Source organism: Cydia fagiglandana, chromosome 25, assembly GCF_963556715.1.
Source record: "Cydia fagiglandana chromosome 25, ilCydFagi1.1, whole genome shotgun sequence".
Lineage (NCBI taxonomy): Eukaryota > Metazoa > Arthropoda > Insecta > Lepidoptera > Tortricidae > Cydia > Cydia fagiglandana.
The window spans coordinates 2,454,923-2,474,680 of NC_085956.1; the positions used below are offsets into that span (position 1 = coordinate 2,454,923).

A 19,758-nucleotide genomic window follows, 5' to 3' on the forward strand; every position below is an offset into this window, starting at 1 on the left:
TAACGTATCTTAGAATGGATCTAGTACGTGTCGTCTCTTGTGAATATCTTGAAGTTCGAATACGGCAGTTAGTCCTCCATAGGCTACGGTGGCCAAAATCTAGAAAACAACTGTCTAAAAATTGAATTTAGCGCGGAGCAAGTACCAGGGCCTCATGAGTTACGAGAAGGTGTCATTGACCCAACGATGGGACATCGAGTTTTAAGAGTCACTAGGTAAGAACCACTACCACCAGTTTTGACATTGACAGATACGCTCGCATCTAAGTAGCTTACTTTCTATGCATCTCGCTCGTACTCGCATATTAGTGCAAGCGAGATGTATAGAAAGTAATTTACGTAGACGCGAGCGTATCTGTCAATGTCAAAACTGGTGGTAGCCGTATAGGTTTGATGGTGTAAGGACTGCAGATCGAGGTCGTGATAAGGCAGGGTGGACTTTTTGGGCTGACCTCGAAAAGAAAATGGAGATTTCGTGGTATCGTAAAAATAGGTGAGACGTGAATATGTATCTAGAAAAAACCGGCCAAGTGCGAGTCGGACTCGCGCACGAAGGGTTCCGTATCTATTACCCAAAAAACGGCAAAAAAAATCACGTTTGTTGTATCGGAGCCCCGCTTAAGATTTATTTTATTTTGTTTCTAGTGTTTGTTGTTATAGCGGCAACAGATATACATCATCTGTGAAAATTTTAACTGTCTAGCGGTACGTAGTAGTTTCACTGATAGTTCCACTACTTGACGCTAGATGTCGCCTACGAAACAACGCGCGTTTTAGCAAGAAAACTGATGTATGGAGGTACCACTCTTTCCTTATTTATATATATTACTCTATGGTTATAATTTATAAGAGATGCCCCGAATAGTGAATTTGGCCGAATACCGAATATTCGGCCCCTCTCTCGGCCAAATACCGAATATTCGGCCCCTGTCTCGGCCAAATACCGAATATTCGGCCCCTCTCTCGGCCGAATACCGAATATTCGGCGACCGAATATTCGGCATAACATGCGAACATTTTGAGTCACAATTATCATGAAAACTGTTCGCCAACAAAGCACAACGTTTAATATTTTTATGTTGAACAGAATTAATGAACGAAACTATGATAAAATAGAAAATATTTTGTAATCAACAAATGCCTACAAACGTGCCTTCGTATTTAGCTACTTTCCAAGAATACATTTTAAATATTATATACTTATATATCTAGTTTTTGGTAATTTTTTGTGTTATTTTTCTTTTTAGGTAGGTGCAACAGATATTCGGTATTCGGCCGAATAAAAAGCAACATTCGGCCGAATACCGAATATTCGGCAAAGTGGCCGAATAGGCCGAATACCGAATAGCTGCCGAATATTCGTGGCATCTCTAGTTATAACAGACGCTGCAATACCTACTAATGCGGTGCTACAATACTAAAGCGCCAACCGCCAGAAGGTACCTTTACCTGTGCAACGTCACATACCTATGTTTATATGTGACGTCCCACGGGTAAAGGTACCTTATGGCGGTTGGCGCTTACGCTATTATTAACGTCGCTCCAATATTATTGCGGCGCTATGCGACGTAAGCGCCAGCCGCCATAAGGTACCTTTACCTGTGCAACGTCACATATGGTTATATAGACTGGTCGAAGTTCAAAGCCAGTCTTAAGTTACGTGGAAGCACCCCCCTCCCCACAGTCTACCCCCATAAAAATGTCGGCTACAGTAGGTCAACAAGAGGCAGCGGGAAACAATATAATATATTAAACTTTCGCGTTTTGAACACATATTAAGTCACATTTTGCTGGGACATCAGTTACCCGCGACCACGACCAGTGAAAATTGTGTCGAAACGTCGGTAAATCAAGGTACTTAATTCAATAAAATTCGCGTTAGACCCGTCTAAATGTGAGTTAATATGTACACTGAGAGAAAAATCATCACCAGGAATTAAAAAACAGTTCTGTACTGGGGGATAAAATGAAGTTTTAGTAATAATTATGGACGTTTCACTATTTCTGTAAAGTTTATTTATTTCTACAAACAGCTCAGTAATCCCAAATATAATTTCAACAATAGGTCAGGAAATGAATGCTCAAAAAACGTTGTAGAGGGAAATGCTAGGAACACAATTTTTGACTCCGTAACTTTGTTTGGACTAGTTAGGAGGTGAACATATCAAAAGTCCCCGGCTGTAGCCCCGGTGCTGGGGGGTAGAGGGGGGTAAGAAGGTCGAATTTTTCGGTTTTTTATTGATATCTTGGAAACTTTGCGTCTTAGCGACATGACTACTGAGACAAACTGAAAGCTGATAAAATTAGTTACAAGTTTTATCCAGTCAAGTTTTTCAATATCTTGAATAGTTTTTGAGATACCCGCTCTTGAAAGTTTATTTAGGGATTTTAATTTTATCTTGATATCTACATCCGTGAAGCTGTTAGGCCATGTTTGGTATCATTTTCGTATAAATCGGGGGTGCTGAATTCATTTACGGTATCACATTGACACTATTCCGAAGTAAAACCAAAATTTAAAAAAATATATTTTTTTAAATCCCTCTTCACGCTTAAACCGCTGAACCAATTTCGTTGAAATTTGGTATAGAAATAGTTTTAGTCTCGACACAGGACATAGCATAGTTTTTATAACCAAAAGCATCTTTTGAGGGTGTGAAAAGTGGGGTGGAAGTTTGTATGGGGAGTCAATAACCGCTGAACCGGTTTAGATGAAATTTAGGATGGTATACATCCGTGATTTAGATGAAAATGATACCAAACATGACTTCAAACCTTACCTCAAGAAGTATTAACCTCAGGAATTCAGTTTCGTCGACGAAGTTAAATTCCCCCCATACTCCATTTCACAACTTTAAAGGATAATTATTGAGATAAAAAGTATTTTATGTCCTGTCTTGGGACTCAAAATATCTGTATACCAAATTTCAATTAAATCGGTTGAGTGGTTTAAGCGTGAAGAGGAATTTAAAAAAAAAGGTATTTGTTTAAAGTTTATATGTTTTTTCTTAGGAATGGTGTCAATGTGATACCAAAAATGAATTCAGCACCCCCGATTTATACGAAAATGATACCAAACTAGGCCTAGCACCTTCACTAATGTAGATATCAAGATAACATTGAAAGCCCTAAATAAACTTTCAAGAGCGAATATCTCAAAAACTATTCAAGATATCGAAAAACTTGACTGAATAAAACTTGTAACAAATTTTATCAGCTTTTGGTTTGTCTTAGTAGACTTAGTAGTCATGTCGCTAAGACGCAAAGTTTCCAAGATATAAGTGAAAAACCGAAAAATTCGACCTTCTTACCCCTCTCTACCCCCCAGCACCGGGGCTACGGCCGGGGACTTTTGATATGTTCACCTCCTAACTAGTCCAAACAAAGCTACGGAGTCAAAAATTGTGTTCCTAGCATTTCCCTCTATAACTTCTTATTGCTTGGCCTAACAAACAGATAATAGAAATTGCAAGAACTAATAGAAATTGCAAAAGTCAATAGTTCCTATTAGTTAACTCTCCTTGTCCCCGGATTAAGTTTATTTTTGTAATTCTAAGTGTATTTTTGTTGTACTTTTCTCTCAGTGTAGGGAGCGGGAAGTTTCTGAGGGCCTGCCGCGAACCACGTTCGATATGTTGCCTCCCTGTCACACTTAGGTATGAATTTACAAGTGCGGATGAAAAGCCGACATGCCCATCCCATCGCCATCCCGCCGCGCCATAAGCCATCCGACATTACTACACTGAGAGAAAAATAATTAGTAAACTAAACCAGGAATTAAAAAACAGTTCTGTACTGGGGGAAAAAATGAAGTTTAGTAATAATTATAGACGTTTCACTATTTCTGTAAAGTTTATTTATTTCTACAAACAGCTCAGTAATCCTAAATCTAATTTCAACAAACAGATATTAGAAATTGCAAGAACTAATAGAAATTGCAAAAGTCATTTTGTTCCTATTAGTTGACTCTCCTTGTCCCCGGATTAAGTTTATTTTTGTAATTCTAAGTGTGTTTTTGTTATCCTTTTTCTCAGTGTACCCTCCCTACACGCAGGCCCATCTTAGTGGGCCAGTATGATAGCCTATCGCGTAGAGCAAGCGTAGAGGAGCCATAAGTTATAAATATATAATTATGTGGGTAGGCCAACAATATTTGTACGCCAGTCATGGCAAATCAAAGATCGTGCAAAAACAAAAATGCAACACCTATATACGTAGGTTGCCCTGAAAATTTCGGGAATTGCATACTTAGGAACGTATATTTGACATGTGTTATACCTCTTTGTTACAAGCATAGTCTCATTATTCGAAAACACTGGCCACTAAGAAAAAAAAAACAATGTTCTATTTTCAATTGTTTTTTAAAGTCGTTGAGTCGCTGGTGAAAATGGAGCTGTCCCGCGAAAGTTTTAGAGCAATGATTTATTATGACTTTAAAAGTGGATTAACACAACAACAATGTGGAGACCGATTGACTATTGCTTTTAGTAGTGAAGCACCTTCGAAGACGACAATATACAGGTGGTATTCGGAATTTCAACGTGGCCGTGTGTCTCTTGCGGATGACGTACGTGAGGGTCGACCGAAAACTGCCGTTACCGATCAAAACATCGATGTTGTTCGCCAACTGATAAAAGAAGATAGGCATGTTACATATCGGGAAATTCAGGAGACTTTAGGCATTGGAATGAGTCAGGTACAAGTTATTTTACAGCAAGAGTTGGGCGTGCGGAAGTTGTTTTCCCGGTGGATTCCTCACTTGTTATCTGACGACCAGAAAACGGTCCGTGTCAATTGGTGCCACAAAACCCTAAAAAGATTTAATGGAGGAAGCTCAACTGCCGTTTTTAGTATTGTGTCAGGTGACGAGTCATGGATTTACGCATATGAGCCTGAATCCAAAAACCAATCTCGAGTATGGGTTTACGAAGACGAGCCGAAGCCAACAAAAGTTGTTCGTTCTCGCAGCACGATCAAAAAAATGGTAGCCACGTTTGTCTCCAAATCGGGTCACGTGGCGACTATTGCTCTTGAAGATCGAAGAACTGTCAATGCCGATTGGTATATAGGCGTTTGTTTACCGATTGTTTTTGCTGAACTGCGAAAAAATAACCCTAACCGCCGTATTATACTACACCATGATAATGCCAGCCCTCATATTGCTCAGAAAACAAACGACTATCTGAAGGGCGAGAAAGTCGAATTACTGGACCATCCTCCGTACAGCCCCGACCTAAGTCCCAACGATTTTTTTACTTTCCCGAAAATAAAGAATCGGTTGCGTGGTCAGCGTTTTCAGACCGCGGAAGAAGCAGTCCACGCTTATAAAATGGCCATTTCGTCAACCCCCAGTTCAGAGTTCAATAACTGTTTTGAAAACTGGTTTCAGAGAATGAAAAAGTGCATTAAACACAAAGGAGAATACTTTGAAAAACAATAAAAGTACTTTTATTTCATTTAAACGCGTATTTTTTCCAATTCCCGAAACTTTCAGGGCAACCTACGTATACTATTATATACGCTTGTTTGATGCAAATAAACATTCATTAAATTCATAGATTATATGATACATTTCTTGTTACGTTGTTCTGTTGACTTATTTCTTTGTGATAGTTAAAGCGGGCCTACTGTATTTTTATTCATAATACCACTGAAACCGTGAAATCGCGGAATCGGAGCCAGTCACGCGATACTACGAACCGACCTTAGTACCTAAATGATTGTAGTAAGTAGAACATCTAGAGTCAGACTGTGTCCCAATTTCACCACGGCTCCAATTGTCAGTGACATATGTCGAGCGACAATTGTCAAGCGACAAGTGACATATTACAATATTTACAATTTTATAAAATATTTTCTATAGAAATACTTACAAACATGACAGGTATTTTGCTACAATTGTATTGTATTACAAATTGTATTATGTTGTGAAACAATAATTATTTTTTCTAGTCGACATATTTGTAGAATTGTTGGTGAATCTTGATAGGAAATGTTATATGTCGGAATTTCATGCCAATTGTCGTGTTTCTTGTGACAATTGTCACTAGGGTTTCTGCTCGAGAATTCCCGAGGCGAGAAATCTCGAGAAATTTGTCCTAAGTCGAGACGGGAAAAAAATATTCAATGCCTCGAGAACTCGAGAAATAAATCTCTTGTGATAAGTAAAAAGAAAACACGCGTATAACACATAATGTGTCTATAATGTTATGTTATTTAACTACCTGAATAAATATTTAGGTAGTTAAATAAATATGAACAATGTTTTTATAAAATTTACATTTTCAGGTAGGAATCTACTTACTTAATACATTTATTACCAACCAAATAAAAAACTACCTTGATCCGTCCCCTATCGTTCTAGCTTTAACCGATTTTCATGTTTTGAAACTTTTGAACTATCATGATTCATGACAATCATGTAGTGTCTTTTTATTGAAAAACGCTTTTAAAAAATATTGTAACGAATTATAGAACCATGTAATAAGTGTAATAGCAAATATTACAAAACTAAATTACTATTGATAAATCAAATCATCCCGGTATATTCCTATTAGCAAAATATTACAATTTTAGCAGCTTTATTGTTACGTTGTGTAATTAATAGTAAGTAGTAAAACTTCTGTAAGTTTTGTCACATCGAGTCAAATTTATTGACTTGAATATTGCTGCCTAATAAAATACCATATTGTGGTTTCTGTACATTTTGTTGAATACCTAAAGAAATACACTATAGTTTTGTTGTTGTATTTTTGAAGTGCAATATATGGTGACTAAAAATGCACCTACGAGTCTGATTTGAAAAAAAAGCAAAAAAAAAAAATACATGGTTTGGAGCTTTCAAAATTTCTCGAGATACTCGAGAAACTCGAGAAATCTTGGTCGAGAATTCCCGTGCCTCGAGAAATTAAAAAGGTCGAGAAACCAGAAACCCTAATTGTCACAAACTTAGCAAGAGAAATATCTGTTTTTTTCGATATAATAAAGTTTTTTTTTAATAATACAATGATGGTGGCAAACAGGAATACGGCCCGCCCGATGGTAAGCGGTAACCGTACCCCTTGGATGCCTGTGACGTCAGCAACAGTGATGTTTTACAATTGTCGCACTTGTCACCGTGGTGAAATTGGGGCCAGGCTAAATCTGCATTGCATTTGCAATTTGATTTGTGTAGCAATGTTACCCATTAATTTTAATTAACGGACAATGGTAACGTCTTGTCACAGTTTTTCATAGGAAAGAGATAGATCAGCCATTACCCTATATAGGGTTCCGCAAAGTCTCTGTTGGGGCTCCGCGAAAATATACTTGTAATAATAAGAAAACAAGACCGAAGTGATCCCATAAGTGTTCCGTAAACAAAGTTTTGTACGGAACACTAAAAAACCAGCTCTTTTATAGGTATATCTGGTCCTCAGTGATGAACGAACATTTTTAATTTGGGGTTCCGTCAAATATTTCGCTTCCTAAAAGGGTTCCGTCACCAAAAAAGTTTGCGAACCGCTGAGATAGATAATACGTATTGTCGCACTTATTTGGCATGACCCCCCTCCCTCTGTTGCTGTGACGTAATATGTGGATGAACCCTTATTTGAAAAATTTGAAACAACGTGTAGTGTTAAAGAAAATGGCCTAGATACTGTACAGTCAGCAGCAGAAGTTGCTAAGCGGGCGAGGTGTTCAAAATTACCTTGACACGCTCTTATTCTCTTAACAATAAAGTCGCGTCAAGATCATTTTGAACACCTCGCCCGCTTAGCAATTACTGCTGCTGACTGTACTGTATACTTAATGAAAGTAATTATCTAAAGCTATAATACAGACTTTTAATCCGGAGGTCGCGGGTTCAAATCCTGGCTCGTACCAATGAGTTTTTCGGAACTTATGTACGAAATATCATTTGATATTTACCAACTAGCTTTTCGGTGAAGGAAAACATCGTGAGGAAACCTGCATACATCTGCGAAGAAATTCAAAGGTGTATGTGAAGTCCCCAATCCGCATTGGGCTAGCGTGGGGACTATAGCCCAAGCCCTCTCGCGCATGAGAGGAGGCCTGTGCTCAGCAGTGGGACGTATATAGGCTGAAATGATGATGATGATGAAAGCTATAATCTGCTTTCTACCATCCGTACCAATTTCCATAAAACCCCTACACAAAATGCAATAAAAGGATTCACCTCCGTAAAACGTTCGTGCACGTTCGTACGTTTCCGGAGGTGTTCGGAACGCATCTCGTGACCCGGTCATCGGGGCGGCCGGGTCTCGAGACAACCCCACACTAAAACCAACCTTACTCCTTTATTATACGGTCGCGTTTTGAACGTGTGGAGCTAGTGTGAGATGGCGACAAGCTGAAATGAGACTTAATTGGATATAGGAAGGTAGAGTTTTGAATGCAGTTGGGAAATAGGGCGGCAAGGTTCACGTGTTTAAATGGTTATTGTCATCGTCTCCTCGCTTTAGAATGACCAGTTTTAGTCAGAACTAGGTACGCATACAGTTTGTATACAGCGAGAGGTCACTATATACTGGTTATTATGGGTGGAAATTGGTGAGAATAACAAGGAAAGCTATTTTATAGGAAGGTAGGTAGTTTAAATAGTTTAATAATAATAAATAATAATAATAAATCATTTATTCCAGACAACATCGATCCATAGGTATACATTTAAGATAAAATTAAAATATATTTAAAAAATTAGGTATAAGTATAACATAAAGATTCTTGACTAGACATTACAATTAAATTAAACTTAGCATTTGATAATAAATAATAAAATTCATTGATTATTAAAAGATTAAAATGTAATACTATAAAAAACACTGTAAATATATGCGCAGTCCAATTTAATTAAAATGTCAAAACTTAAAACTAAAATCAATAAAAATAGGTATATAATTTATAGATCCATGACTAGACATTAAAAATAAATTAACCGAGCATTTGATAATTGATAAAAATAAAATAAAATTAAAAATAAAATTGATAAGCAATAATAAAATATAATAAAATAATAAAATTTATATCTGAGATTTCATTTAAATATTAAAATTATGCGCAGTCAATTTCAATTAAAATGTCATGACATAAAAAAAAAAAAAAAACTATTCTTAAGTTAGGATAAAGTGGGAACATGGAGACTATCCCAGTGCCTTGCTATAGGACAATCTAGCCTATTAGCCACCAGACTTAGGATGCTGTTGGAGCTCTCACGTACGCGGCGCATAAGGGAGGCGGTTCGTTTTCGTATTATGGCATGAAACCCATCTACTCGCGTATCCGCAAACATACCCGAAGCGCTACAGAACTTAGGAAGACCCAACAGCATCCTAAATATGTTATTATACTGAACGCGCAAGGCGCTGACTGCCCTCTGGGTATAGTTGACCCACAGGCTGCAAGTGTAAAAGGATTGGCAATATGCCTTAAACAGAGTTATCTTAACTTCCTTTGTACACCGAGCAAACCTGCGAACCACCATGTTACCCCGGACAGCCAACGCCCTGCGCTCCCTCTCAACGTCTAGATCATCCGAGAGGTATTCCGTGACCCAATGACCCAGGTACTTGAAATTCTTGGTCCTATTCAGAGGTATTCCGTACAGCGCGATTTCCGGTACCCTGTCCACCTTATGCTCACGCGGCTGGAAAACAACAACCTCACTTTTAGCCACATTGTACCTAAGTCCGTGAGTCACAGCATACTCCTCGCACTTACTCAAAAGTTTTCTGATTGCACATACAGAGGGCCCCAGCAGCACCATGTCATCCGCGTAACTAATATTGTTGACCATTTCCCCGGCAATCGCACATCCAACTCTGGTACTGCTGAGATCCTCTATGAGCGCATTGATGTACAAGTTGAAGAGACGCGGCGAGGTTAACCCCCCCTGCCTCACCCCGCACCTCAACCTGTACTCATCAGAAAAGGCATTGCCCCACTTGACCACATTTGTTTGGTTGTTATACCAATAATCAAAAACACCTATTACATCCTCCGGTACGTCTGTCTCTGTACGAAGCTTATGCCAAAGAAGGTCGTAAGACACCATATCAAAAGCTTTTGATAGGTCAAGAAAACAAGCGTAAACTGGCGTTTTCCTATCGGTGTAGTATCGGACAGTATGCTTGAGACAAAGGATTGCTGTTTCAGTTTATCCTGACTAGTAAACGCTAAGCGTCTGAGGTTCTTTGCACCAAAACACTATTTAGCTTATACAGGGTGGCCAAAAAATAACTGCGTTCCCGTTGCCTGGGAGGTTTTGGGATTATACTGAGCTACTTTTACTATAGGACCAACCCCAAAATCGCGAAAAAAAAATTGGCTTTTTCATATATTTTGGCCGATCCATTTTCTATGGTAATTTTTTTTAAATACTCTTTCTTATTGAAATCAGCCAAACATCCGTTCCATTCTATTATATCATTGGACCTCGATGCATAAAGGGATTATCTTTTATAGAATGGTCAACTACACCCCTCGGTATCCAGTCCATTAGGGTTTGGGTCGTCTCATTGTATCAGACAAAGGGTTAAGGGCTAGTCTAGATAAGGCAGGTACACGCACACGGATCACATCGTGCATTTTTAGGGCTCCATAGTCCACTAATAAGACCTTACATAGGGTAATTCCCTGGCCAGTTTAATCAATCCACCATGTATTTCGACTGCTTTTCAAAGAGTTACCATGTGCCAGAGTACCAGTGCAAAGTCCCTAAACCTTGCCAGTCTGGATTAAAGGCCAGGCACCAACCACAGTTAACAGACTGATCAACGTCACGCAGCAGAGATCTTTTTTTTACACAAAACTTCCCATACTTTAAAATTTAGCGAACGCTTTAAAATGGTTTGGTGCAATCGATCCTAAGTCTTGATTCTTTGAATGGGATTTTGAGTTTCCAATACGTCCCGCTTGGCGCGCTGTGGATAATCCCATAAAAAATGAGACTTAACGCAAACGCGTACGTCACGTCACGCTATCGAATGAAATTTACACTACTACTGGTATTTGCCCTGAATAAATCCACCCTGTATTTGGACTGCTTTTCAAGGGGTCACCATGGGCAACCGCCCTAACCTAAACCTAGCCAGTCTGGATTAAGTCTGAACCGGTTGGTTGACCGTTAACGGACTTTTGACACGATTTGATTATAATCAGAGTTCGAATTTCAACTTTGTCCAACCTCTGTATGTATTTCGTCGGGTGTGACAAGCAAGTCACAAAGTACTATCAAAAAACCGGGCAAGTGCGAGTCGGACTCGCGCACGAAGGGTTCCGTACTATAATGCAAAAAAAAAAACGAAAAAAAAGAAAAAAAAAACGGTCACCCATCCAAGTACTGACCACTCCCGACGTTGCTTAACTTTGGTCAAAAATCACGTTTGTTGTATGGGAGCCCCATTTAAATCTTTATTTTATTCTGTTTTTAGTATTTGTTGTTATAGCGGCAACAGAAATACATCATCTGTGAAAATTTCAACTGTCTAGCTATCACGGTTCGTGAGATACAGCCTGGTGACAGACAGACGGACGGACGGACGGACGGACAGCGAAGTCTTAGTAATAGGGTCCCGTTTTACCCTTTGGGTACGGAACCCTAAAAATTAAAGTAACAATGCACTTTATTACACTTGTAGCACGGTTTATTGTCCAATAATTTCAATGGTGCTAGTTAGTGACTTTTGCTTGTCACCCGACGATATCTCAGTTTTATTTTTATTATAGTTCGTTTTTTTAGCATTAGAAATAAGGTAAACAATCTTGATGTGTCTTTTAATTGAAAAACACATTTTAAAAATAAGTTACGGCGAATATGTAACAGTTATGAATTTAATACGATAATTTAGAGTGTGTACTGTCTCTTCCGAAAATCGTTTTTTCCATATTGATATAATTGTCATTCGCAATTTTTACCATTTTACTTTTTCTCGATAGCATCCTTTCCCGGAAGCATTTCTAACCATTCGCATATTTTCCCATTAATTTTATTTTCCAGTAGCTTATTTTCCTAATATGTTTTCTAACCATTCGGATAATTTGGATATGTATTCTTATTATAATATACGAGAGACTCACTAAAAATAACTTCTTTTTGTAAATCAATATCGTACAATATAATTAGTCGGTTCTGGCGCTCGCCGGCCGCTGCCGCGGCACGCTCGCTTCGCTCGCTCGGCTTCGCGCACTGTTTTGCTCGCAGTTCACTCGCTTCGCTCGTCGTCGCACCTATCTATTCCGTGATTGTAAACAAATAAAATATAGTGGGAAATTATGCGAATGGTTAGAAAACCTATTAGAAAATTAAGATATTGGAAAATTAAAATAATGGGAAAATATGCGAATGGTTAAATATGATTTCGAAAAAGGATGCGATCGAGAAAAAGTAAAATGGTATAAATTGCGAACGGCAAAAATATCAATATGGAAAAAAGGATTTTCGGAAGAGACGGTACACACTCGTTTTAGTTTGTGTTGACATGTTATATTTTATCAATAAAAGTTTGATTGATTGATTGATTAGTTGTTTAATTAGCAGACATCGTTAATTTTATAGCATTTGTCGGTGCAGCGGAGTGGTGTTAACGGAATTGGTATAAACAATTTCAACCCTAATGATTAATTAGAGTTAATTACGTTAATATTAACCTTAATTTACCATTTCAGTTGGAAGTATGTATTGATCATGGCAAATTCTCTCCTTCATTTAATTGATGTTTTATTTTTATTTTTGTTGTAGTTAAATTGACTGGAATTTATTTAAGTGTTATAATTAAAATAATTTATTTCAGAATATTATTTATGCTTCTACTCTATGTATTCAAACACAATTGAAATTATGAATAAATATCTTGTATCTATACCAGCGATCGGCAACAAGCGGCCCGCGGGCCGCTTGGTTATTTTGTTTGTAATATTGTCAAACAACAATGTCTGATAAAGTCATAAATATTAACAAAGTGCGGCCCGCGTCAACGTCCTTAACTACTATGTGGCCCTTGGCTGCTAAAAGGTTGCCGACCGCTGCTCTATACCAGTTCCGTTAAGAGCCAACAGGAGTGGCCATTTCTCCATACAAACATACTCGACTATTTCCTCCGTGCCTTTTGATGCAATAGCAATGATTTTTTCAACACAGATTAATATTGTCAATATCTGTGTCGGACCGTTTTGCTTTTTTGATATTTTTGTTTTTTTAACGCGCTAGAGCCCCTCAAAAATGGCCAAAATGGCCTCATTGACTATGCCGCAATGAGAGGCGTAGTATTCAAAACTGATATCAATTAGCCAAAAAAGCAAAACGGCCCGACACAGATAATTTCATAATCATTTAGATTTCCAAATTTGGTTACGATTGGTTAAGTTTCGGAGGAGGAAAGAGTCGAGTACGAAACCTCGATTTTTGAGATTTTTACGCAGGATTTTTCGCCTTGTCCTTATCGCACTAGTTTTATAGGAGCTGCTTCCGTTAGCGAGACGGGTATATTTACCTAAAATATTTAAAACTCAGCTCCTGTTTCGTCTTAACATAACTCCGCTGTTTTCTATGGGAGAGGCAACATTTTTTTCGCGATTTCAGCGTTAGTCTAGTAGGAAAAGTGGCCCAGTATGACGTAACCTAAATTTACATCTCGCAAAATATGGCTAAGGGTTGAAACCGCCCTTGTAGTGATGATTATAAATTTAATATCCTTACGCTTATCGAAACAAGGTTATAATACTTCAATAACCACGTGAAAACCTTAACAAACCAAATTTCAACCTTAACCAAACCGGATTAGGATTAATTTTGCATAACATAACGCATGATTACTTTCCCTGTAACCCTGAGTCAATACAACCTTGGGTGAATCATTTATATTTAATCAACCTGAAAACAACCTTATGTCATAAGGATTAGGTCTCTTTTAGGTTTTTGTCAAAAGGGTTGCGTAAGTATTATAAAAAACTCGGTGACCTGAGATGGGTCTTATAGCTTTGAAATACGGTTTAAAATTGGTGAGTTAATATTGTGGATGGTGATAACGAAAATGACCTTTGATGGTATAGAGATAAGGGATAAGTGTTTAGGGTCAGTTCGCTTAGGGATTTATAGGTGGAGTTAGATAAAGGCTTTAACAAAAGGTTGCTTAGGTCATCTCTCATCTAGTTTAAGTAATGACGTCATTACTTAGTAGGTAATGTTTAAGAATAAAAAGGTTTTTAGGGTTCCGTACCCAAAGGGTAAAACGGGACCCTATTACTAAGAATTCGCTGTCCGTCCGTCCGTCCATCCGTCCGTCTGTCACCAGGCTGTATCTCACGAACAACAAACGTGATTTCTGACCAAAGTTAAGCAGCGTCGGGCGTGGTCAGTACTTGGATGGATGACCGTTTTTTTTTCTGCATTTTTTTCCGTTTTTTTGCATATTGGTACGGAACTCTTCGTGCGCGAGTCCGACTCGCACTTGCCCGGTTTTTTAATACCACATGACTTCATCAGTACATCTTTGAAGTGTGTTTTTTTTTGTAAAACATACCTTTGATTGAGCAGAAATAACAAAACACTTGTCCATGATTTTTTCATTGTCTCCAACATAATAATCAAACCAGTAACTAACTAGCAATTTGCTTGAACAAAACTATCTACAGAAGTAAAGAGGGTTTTTTCACTTTTCAGTACTTTGGAGGACGATTTCTCCCAATAGGTTGAGTTTGGCTAGCTAAAAAAAATACGTGTCTGTTATTTTAGACTAGGTACCCTATAACATATAAAAATAAATCAAATCGGAGACGGACAGTTGGGTACCTTTCCTTGTAAGTTGTTTTGAAAATGAGTACCTAATCACAATAGCATTGATATTTAAGTGCATTGAAACTAAAGCCTAAAAAGTAGCCTCCCCTGACCTTTGGCCTTTGTAGTCAAGTGTAAAAAGATGTGTGCAACAGTGGCGGCGCGTCCATAAAAGCCGATTCCCACCGGCTTGCCTATTTTTGGACGTTTGAGCAGAGTTGTAAAGGAAATATGTAAGCCAAATTAGTCCCGGCTTGCCTATGGATATGTTTGACGCGCCGCCACTGGTGTGCAAACACACATCTCACTCAAAAATATATCCCATAGCTCTTATATCGGCGAATTAAGAACTATGGGACTCACTTACAACTTGACAACTGCCCTAGTTGCTAAGAGCAGGAAGAAATTTAGCATAGATTGGACCTGGTGATCCGACCCTTGCCCCTACCTTTTTGGGGGGTAGGCATGGTACGATCTCGAGCTAACCTTTGTTTGGCCTTAGGAACAATCGTGCCAAGCTGCATCGCCTGAGACAAAAGTGCATACTCACTGCACTTACCCTACGAATACAATTTCGAAAAAAATATAAATTTTGAAAGGTTTTATTTCGGAAACTACTAGGTCTACTTAGACAATTCTAGTCTCGTATTGTAGCAAATTTAGTCCACTTTAAAAACGGCCTGAGAAGATACTATCAAAAACTAGTCCTTTAGGGTTATAATCGCCCAAATCTTAAAAATCTCCGAAAATTTCGCGGGTTTTGCAGATTTTTGACAAAGTTGCGTTCGGAGCTCGAAGTCTCAAACTTGGATTATTCATTGGGCCAACATCATAAAGTCATCACAAGTCTGCAAAAAATCAGAACTAACGCAAACGCTAAATGTATAAAATTACTGTATTATAGTTCGTTTTTTTTTAGCATTAGAAATAAGGTAAACAATCTTGATGTGTCTTTTAATTGAAAAACACATTTTAAAAATATTAAGTTACGGTAAATATGTAACATTTATGAATCTAATACGATCATTTATATTCTTCTGCTTTCATAAGTAATAGTTATTGATTTTTAAAAAGCGTTTTTCAATTAAAAGACATGTCTAGTCGCTTACCTTAAAAAAAAACGAACTATAGTCGCCAAAATCCGCTAAGCAATATCGCTGTACACTCGGAAGAGAAAAACGGTCAGAATGTCAAGGTTCCGAGTGTCGCAGTTTCCTGTTACCGCACTTGGAAAGACGATTTAACCCTACCTCATACCTGGCTATGTTTTTATACCACGACCTAGAGGTAAACAAGCGTTATGGAAAGGCATAAAGCGTTTACATATTATCCGATGCGATATCGGAGTAAAATGTAAGAAATATGCGTTTCTCTGTATATAAGTACTCGTATTTACTACAGGCAGGCGTGGCTCACTCCGCGATTTCGTCGCTTTCAAATACTAAAAGTACATCCGTTCCACACCAATTTTGGTAGGTATTAGGCACATACATACTAGGGTGGAGTGTCGTTGTATGAAAAAAAAAAATTTGATTATCAATGTGGAACAAGTACAAGAAGTTGCAGTTTGTCATGTAGATTAAATATAGTGATTACATCAAGTTTCAAAATCAACACTACTTCCATTGTTATATTCAAGAATTTTGGATTTCGCTCCACCCTAAATACATATCTACTTGGACCCGAACAGGGCTTAGCAAAATAAGGTTTTAAATTATATCTAGATTTCAGTTATTATTCATTATTTCTTTATTTATTTATTTATTTATTTCTATCTAAGGGCGTTTTCTAAAATAAATATTGAAAATGTGATTCTCACAGATTCTGGTGTTTCTGGGTTCAATTCAGACGATGAAATAAAATGTCCCAAAAATTTGTATGAAAATTGTACGTTCCACTACGTCACGCACATACAAGTGAAAATTTTGTCATACTAAAACGTGACGTAATGGAATGGACATTTTGGGACATCTTTTTTTAATGGTGGGATGGAGAATGCTAACGATTCTGAGTAGAATGAGGCCAAGAACGTCCAGATTTGAAAGAATCAAGTTTTTAATATTTATAAAATTTTAGAAAACGCCCCTAAATGTCTTGGTAGACAGGTAAAACAATGTAAAACGGCTGCTAACCAGTAACCACCCCCCACTACCCCCACTACCCCCCACAAGGCAAGATAGACGGCACAGGGTCAAGGGCGAGTGAGTCACTGCTGCAGGGTGAATCACAGGTACCCGATAAAAAGATTACTAACGCCATAGAGAAATATGGTAATAGAGTGCTCAACTGCTCACTCCATACATCAGTTTTGGCACCAAAAAGACTATTATTTTCGCAGTCGACATATATCTAGCTTAGAACATTTAGTAACTGGTGACGTCATGGCTGCCATTTTTTGTACAAAACAGACTGCCGATTTTTGCGGGGGAGGGGACGTCAAATTTCTACATGATTGTACGTAACGTACAAATGGGTCTCTATTGTTTCCCAAATAGTTTTAAGTCATAATGTATTGTTTGTCCGAATTTTCGTTAGTCATAATTGATTTTTCTCCAAAACGCGTAACTTTTCAGGATTGCCATACAACAAACCTAACCTAACCTAACCCATCTATAGAATAACCTTACAAAAATCCTGAAAAGTTAACGGTTTCAGTTTTATGACTAACGATAATATGACAAACAATACATTATGATTATGACTTAAAACTTTATGGGAAACAAAGCGACCCCCGTACAAATAGCCATGTCAGTCCATACAAAAGTTTTGCACAATTGTGCAAGGTTTTCGGCAGAGGGGTAAGCTCTTAAAGGCGACTCCAGTTATTAAACGCTCTAAGGAGGTACCCGATAAAAAGATAACTAACGCTTTGTGGGTTGTACGGTTGCGATCAGACAAATATGCTGACAAATATCTGAGCACGCCTCTATTGTCAAGGCGTGAGAGTGCGTGTTCAGATATTGTGAACACCTTGGCCGCTCAGATATATCTGACGGCGACTGTATATCACTACTATTCACTACACCCCTGAAAAGTCATGCAATTGTTTACAATACTATACTATAAATACTCTTTCTGCTCTTTATTGCACACCTCATTACAGAAAACAATACAAATAATACAGTCATCATCATCATCATCATCATCTCAGCCTATATACGTCCCACTGCTGGGCACAGGCCTCCTCTCGAGCGCGAGAGGGCTTGGGCTATAGTCCCCACGCTAGCCCAATGCGGATTGGGGACTTCACATACAACTTTGAATTTCTTCGCAGATGTATGCAGGTTTCCTCACGATGTTTTCCTTCACCGAAAAGCGACTGGTAAATATCAATAGTACATTACTACAAAGGCCGGGACGAAAGGGGTTGCCGGCCGAAGACATATAGACGGCCGAGCGAAGCGAGGCCGGATAGGTCTGAGCGCGGGCAACCCCATTTCCCGCCGAGGTATGTATAGTGCTTTTCTCAAACATGCAATGAAATAAATAAAATAAAAAATCCACTAAACCCAAGTTTTATTTAGAATAGAATAGAATAGAATAGAATAGTTTTTTATTCGTAAACACACAGACAACAGACATACATAGAAAAAACATAGTGAAAAATAAAGTGTCACGAAATGGTCCCATCTCAGCATGTTGCTGGCGACTTCCAGCGCTGATCTTCCGATTAGACCATCAAGTGAGAAATAATCACGGAAGGTAACAGACAAAAAAAAATTAGTAAAGAGTATTTTAAAGTAGTATTTATAGAAAAAACTAAAAACTACACCCAAAATATAACCAACACGTACCTTTATCATTATCACGCGTATGTTTTACACGAGTCGTGTATTTTTACTACCCGTATATTTTCATGTATCTTTGATTTTTTCGCCCTGTATCCGTCTGACTGTCGTTTTCGTCACATACGGTTACATAGTCTTTCATGTTGATATCATGTTTCACATACACCGTTGCTTTATGCATGGAGAAAATAAGTATAATTTCCACAGTGTTGACGAATTTGCAGTTACATTCATTTAAAATATGCCACAAAACTGTTTCTAATAAACTGTAAGCCATTTTTCTTAGTGTCTCGCCATTTTTTATACTTCGTCTTTGACTTGGCGGCAGAGGCAGCAAGTTATTTAAATTCAATTCTGCTTACGCTGCCAATTCCAACACCTACGATTACAATTAATATTAATTTTATTATTTCGTCGGAACTCATATTAAAGTAAAAAAATCAACAACGCACCATAAATCCAATAAAACAGAATAAAATTTTTCAACTTTACCTCCATAACAATTTAAAAAAAATAACTACGCGTGTTTGAGTAGACCTTTTTACCGCTAACGTTTAGATGAAATATTTTAAATGTTTTTATTTGTGTAGTTAAATTTATAATTTAAAATTATAGAATTTGATTAATAATGTATTATTTATTAAGTTCGTGTTGATTTTATACAATTAAAACTGCAAATTATAGCAAACATTGTTTTTTGTGTTTTTTTTTTATAGGCGTAGTGGCAGAGTGTCATTACGAACCATAAAGCAAAAACTGCCTCTAGTTTTTTTAAATGGATGAATGCCACGATGCTGTGTCACAAATATCTGTGAAATGAAAATTAAAAAAAAGGACTTTGCCGGCCTAGGCCTGCAAGATTTGTATGAAATTCCATTAAAGACCTTTTGTCCTAGCCGCACCTGAAACGTCATACTTCGCAGCCTATTATAAGGAACATAACATCAATATTTCATTGCATGTTTGAGAAAATGATATTTCGTACATAAGTTCCTAAAAACTCATTGGTACGAGCCGGGGTTTGAACCCGCGACCTCCGGATTGTAAGTCGCACGCTCTTACCGCTAGGCCACCAGCGCTCCAGTAATACAGTAAGAAGAGGTTAAACATCAGGCGGTCTTATCGCTAAAAAGGTATTTGTATTTATTTTATTTGTATTTATTTATTGTATACATGTACAGTACAATGATGCATAAGA

General features: G+C 37.8%; 2 protein-coding genes across 2 annotated transcripts in view; one reads left to right on the plus strand and one right to left on the minus strand.

The window, feature by feature from the left end:
- The window catches only part of LOC134677080 (protein seele), a 222,735-nt gene that overhangs the window by 202,235 nt on the left and 742 nt on the right, over positions 1-19,758 (plus strand). The gene's annotated exons all lie outside the window — the stretch shown is intronic.
- The window catches only part of LOC134676793 (uncharacterized), a 122,290-nt gene that overhangs the window by 79,018 nt on the left and 23,514 nt on the right, over positions 1-19,758 (minus strand). The gene's annotated exons all lie outside the window — the stretch shown is intronic.